The sequence below is a fragment of the Fundulus heteroclitus genome, chromosome 22, assembly GCF_011125445.2.
Source record: "Fundulus heteroclitus isolate FHET01 chromosome 22, MU-UCD_Fhet_4.1, whole genome shotgun sequence".
In the NCBI taxonomy this organism is placed as follows: Eukaryota; Metazoa; Chordata; class Actinopteri; order Cyprinodontiformes; family Fundulidae; genus Fundulus; species Fundulus heteroclitus.
In genome coordinates, this window is record NC_046382.1 from 10,353,653 (window position 1) to 10,359,043 (window position 5,391).

General features: G+C 42.2%; 1 non-coding gene across 1 annotated transcript; it reads left to right on the forward strand.

Moving 5' to 3' along the window:
- Positions 1-361: 361 nt before the first annotated feature.
- Positions 362-455, forward strand: trnai-uau. Its single transcript has 2 exons — positions 362-399; positions 420-455. It is a non-coding gene; the product is annotated as a tRNA-Ile (tRNA).
- Positions 456-5,391: the final 4,936 nt, after the last annotated feature.

Genomic DNA, 5,391 nt, shown 5'->3' on the forward strand with positions numbered 1-5,391 from the left:
AGGAGAAATTTAGACCAAGTTTAGACAGAAAATACAACCTTTTTGTAAGCTTTCAGTTTTCCTTCTTCAAGTAAGGTCAGTGGTATACAAATTGCGTGCGTCTCTCTCTCTCTCTCTCTCTTTTATTTTGTAACGAGTAACTAAACCAAACATTGAAAATGTATTGGAGTAAAAGTATGCAATTACGTTCGAAAATATAATGAAGTAAAAGTGAAAGTTATCAAAAAAAATGTATACTCGAGGAAAGATTAAAGTACTCCAAAACATACTTAAGTACAGTAGTGAAGTATTTATACTTTGTTACTATACAACACTGGAAGTCATGGTTATTGTTCTTCACGTCAGTGTAGACCAATATCAGGCTCCAGTGGCGCAATCGGTTAGCGCGCGGTACTTATATGACAGTACGCTGTAGAGCAATGCCGAGGTTGTGAGTTCGAGCCTCACCTGTAGCAGTCTTTTAACTGCAACAGGAGCATACAAAGCTGTTGCAGCCCCACACTCTGGCTCATCAGATCACATCTCTGTGGACCTGATTCCTGCCTACAAGCCACTGATCTGCAGAACCAGACCAGTGATAAAAACATCCAGGTTTGGACAGAAGAGTCGTGCTCAGCTCTACAGTACCATTTTGAAATCACTGATCCTCTATTTAAAGAGGGCACTGACTGGGTGGAGTAGTCGTCTGGCAATCAGAAGGTTGTGGGTTCAATTCCAGCTTCCCCTTGCCACATGTCAATGTGCCACTTAACCAAGTTGCGTCTCGGTGTATGAATGTGTGCACGTTAGAGAGTGCGATTGGGTGAATGTGGCTATAATGTAAAGCGCTTTGGGTGGTCAGCATGACTGGAAAAGCGCTATATAAGTTCAGTCCATTTACCATTTACCCAATTAGAACCATGGTTGGACAGCTCTGTGCGGTCACTGCTGAAGGCCTGGGATGCAGTGTTCACATCTGGAGACAGACTGGCCCACAGCAGGGCTAAAAGTGAACTCAAAAAAGGAATCCAGAAGGCAAGCAGTGCTTCGAAGACCACTTCAGCAGAAACAATCCACACGATATCACGGACTGAGCAACGACCCGGCTCTCCCTGACACCTTAAACATCTTCTTTGCACGCCTCAGGTCAGTTTAGAGTCACAAAGGAGTCAGATATAGGCAACATTTTAGAAGTAATGTGAACAACCTTGCAAAAAAAATCTGATTTCAGGGGGGGAAATAGCTGGACTGAACAAAGCCTAATGCATAATGTGTTGGGACACTTGGTAAATATATATGTTGCAAGACTTACAATAAGTGCATCTTATGCTTTTCCACATATTGATCCTTTGCTTTACTCCAGACTCACATGTTTGGTGCCAAATAAGTCAATGCTTAGTCTCATCTGAGCAAAGCATACCATTCCAGCAGAGTTAATCTAACTCCACGTGGTTACGCTTGTGACGGTGGAACAGGAAAAGTTTTCTTTTCTAGCCTGCTTCCTGAACAACTGCCTAACGCGTAGACGGCATCCAGCGGCTGTCATCGAGACCTGGCGACCCAACCGAGGGGCCGCTCTCTCTGCTGCGAAAATAAAATATAAAAAATATTCAGTTAGTTTTAAAGACATTTTCAGGTATGCCAAGAAATCTTCTCAAATGAAAGACTTGATTCTAATACTGCTTTATTTACCAGTCACTTCATTAGCCTGGGATGCTACAGTGAGGTGAGTTGCAGCTCTGAGGAGCGACTCCTCACACTGGAGTCTATCTGATGGATATAGGCTGTTCGCTTTTTCAGGGGTAAAAACCAAGCACACCAGCCTCATGTGAATTCATGAGCACCCCAGCATCCCCCCCCCCCTCCCTCCCCCAGAGTGACAGCTCTTCCAAAGTGAATCACTAAATGGGAGGTGAGCAGGAGTCTCCAGGGAGCATGTCGTGAGCGTAGCTCCTGAAACATATCTGCTTCTCCCATAACAGAGGGTCACCTAGATGAGGAAATTCAATCTGGACCATGACAGTGTTTTTACTGTAAAGTGGGGATAACAGGCAATATAAAGCTGCATCCCAGTGCCAACATACATAGGTGCGCTTGTAAAGAAAAAGCCTCGTGGGACCCAGGGGGGAGCGTTCGAGCGGATTAATGGGAGCTCTGTTCGATTTCTGTTACGACGCCTGAGTTTTCCGCTGTAGACCCTCACCTGCGCGCCTTTATTGTTTTCGGCGTGTAAACAGAACACCGTGTAACCTGTCAAAGTTTGTTTATGTGGATGAAACAGCGGCCATCTTTATAGCCCTAAAAGCAGGGGCCAGGACTGGTGGAATAAACGCAGAAGAAGACATCTCTCTCTCCTCCAAAAGATATAGATCTGGATTTTGCTTGCAGCCATCCAGGGGGTCCAGATCAGAAAGTAAAACTGTTTTCATTGACATTTTCAGAATGCCAGGAGAACAACGTGGACTGTCACGGCGATAGAACATGTTGATGTTATTCAGGACAGGGGTCTGCAAGTTTTATCAATCAATTTTTTACATATAAGCACTTTACACATCTAAAGAGAGAGAAGTGCTGCACAGGTCCACAGAAGAACAGAAACAAAAACAGGAAATAAACAATAAAATACAACATTTACAGGAAAAGCAAATAAATAAGAACTGCGAAAACAATAAAAAGGTTTGGAAATACAATCATTAATAGCCTGACATATTGGCTCAATTTCAATTAAAAGCCTAGTCAAAAAGATTAGTCTTTAAAAGAAATGTATTTCACTTTGCCCTTCCTTACAGTTATTTCAAAGTTTAGGAGCCGCGACAGAGAAAGCTCTGCCTCCTCGCCTCACAAGACCAGAAACCTCAATAAGACTCCTTACCGTTTAAATATTTACAAAAACCAAAAGTGAGATCTATAAAACAATCCTAAACGCACAGGCAGCGGATGCAAAGGACATAAATATGGGTGTAATGTGCTCATGTGTTCTTCTATGGGTCAGCCGACAGACAGCAGCGTTTCAAGGCAAGGCAAATTTATTTCTACAGCAAATTTCAGTACAAAGACAACGCAAAGTGCTTTACATGATTAAAACATAGGAAAATAAAATAGAAGAAAAGCAAGTTGGAATAAAATGTAGAAACAAAATAAAACATGGAAAAATAGAAACTAAAAGCAAATATTAAAAACTATTGGACTACAAAGTTGAACTAATTTCAGACCAGCTGCAGGCGATGAAGAAGAGAGTCTTTATACTATTGCCCAAACAAAGGCAAAATCTGATGGCTTAATTTCTTTAATGACCGCCCATTACTAAGGGGTGGACCTGTTTCTGTTGAATTAGCATGTTATCTAAGCCATTACAAGGCCTTTGTTTGGGCAGTAGTATAAAGCTTGGTACTCATCATTACTCTAGACCTTTTGAATTGAGAAAGCTTCCTGGAGAGGAAGCGAAACGTCTTCAACTACGGAAAACAAGTCCAGTCGCTTTGTTTTTTACTTTTTTTGGAATGACCATGACCTGGATGACTGAGAATCTTCACCAGCATCAGTTAAGGTCAATTTTCTGAGCTTCCTGAAGCTTTTAGTGGAGTTAATTCACAGCTATAATTCAATTTAAGCATATTGTGAGGGAGTGCTGTGTAACAGAAGACCTTGTGTTAAACCTGATGTAACACAGTTGACTCAGTGGCAACGTAAACATAAGTTGTGACAACCATCAGTGCAGGAAGTGTTAGGAGCAGCTGCAGCTGCTGCCCCTAGTGGTGGCTGACAGATGGAGCACCCTTACTCAATACACTGCAATTTGAAAACAATGCATAAAACAGAAAGCAGTATTTACTTGTCAGATGCTAATAAAATGTAATTTGCAGTTATGATATATAAAAGAAGGAAAAGACCACTGGAACGAAATTTATCTAGAGCTAGATTAATAGTGTTCCTTTTTATATTTGGAAACTAGAATCTCTGGTCAAAAATCTTAAAGAATCTACTCAGATGCCCCTAAAGTTAGAAATCTGAACTTAATACGACTACAAAATACTTAACTGTTTGTTTGCACTTCTGATGGGTTGTATCTCATCAGAGCAGGGGCCAATATAGTATAGAAGCATCTGAACACATTATTTAGTGTCTGATTGCATAAAATGGACAGAAATAGTTTGATAGTAGATAGCCTGATCAGCGAGCCCAGCAGTATTTTTTTTTCTAAACTTGCAGCTGAAAAGCATAAAACCTGGGTGTGATGTTATTGCCATGTCTGAATTCAGACGCAGATGCAACACAGCTTTAATACCAATATTATATCTGCACAGGCAGCAGAAAGTCTAAATCCAGGCATGTGAACAGGAATAATGAACAGGCGATGATTACTTAATTAATAACTATAATACTTTTTGTTTATGGTTGGGGAAGATGATCAGGGTTAGGGACTAAGAGCATCTAATTGGTTGAGTGAATGAACTGAAAAAAGGAAAGAGAGAAGCAGGACCTATGAAGGATTCCTCGGAAAGGCCTCAGTAGCACTGCGGCTCAGCAAGCGGATAGAAGAATGAGTTTCCTTTGGACGGAGGCTAGACTCAGCCTTGAGGTCCGTTCACACCAAAAGCGAACAAAGTAAATGGATCGAGTGATTTACATGTTATCTCTAAATAGAGGCGAGTTCCGGAGTAAATTAACGGTCACAATGCCAACACCACAAACTGGGCAGATGGAGCGAAGCAAAACTGTGAACAGGGCCGTGGAGCGTTCGTCTAGAGCAAAGTGAAACGTCGCTCCATTTAAACAACCTGAACTTTTCTGTCTATTTACATCACGTTAAGGGTCTTCCTCATCCTCCTCATCCATTTATTTAAGCACAAAATGTCTGTTACATATTCATACAGCACAATTAGGCTATATTTCTATCGAGCAATGATGGATTTACTGACCGAAGAGACCTGATCCGTGGCCCGATGTGGGGCAGCAGCTCTTCATACCAGGTTCTGGACAGACGGAAGGACAGCCGGAAGCGACCGTCAGTCAGACACAGGTCCAGGTGATGGTACTCGGTGAACAGGGTGCATCTGGAGGGCGCCAAGGCCATTTTTCTGCTTATCACACTACAAACAGCACCATGACTTGCTCAGTAAAATCCATGTCCGCCACGTTGAGTTGAATATACAAGAGGAACTGGCAAGCAGATAGACGCTCCTCCTATTTGATGATGCAGTGAAGCAGGCTGGGCCGATTATTGCTGCCTTGTCAGCGCGAATTGTTTGCGAGAGAGAGGTGAAATGTCAAGCAACCAAAAGGCAATCGACTTGAAAAATTTGCCTTGTTAGTGTTCCATGTAAACGTAGCTTAAGAGATACAATGTAGGAGCTCCGTCATCCAGGGAGAGCTCAAAGTAGAGCCGCTGGTTCTCCGCATAAGTTCCCTGTT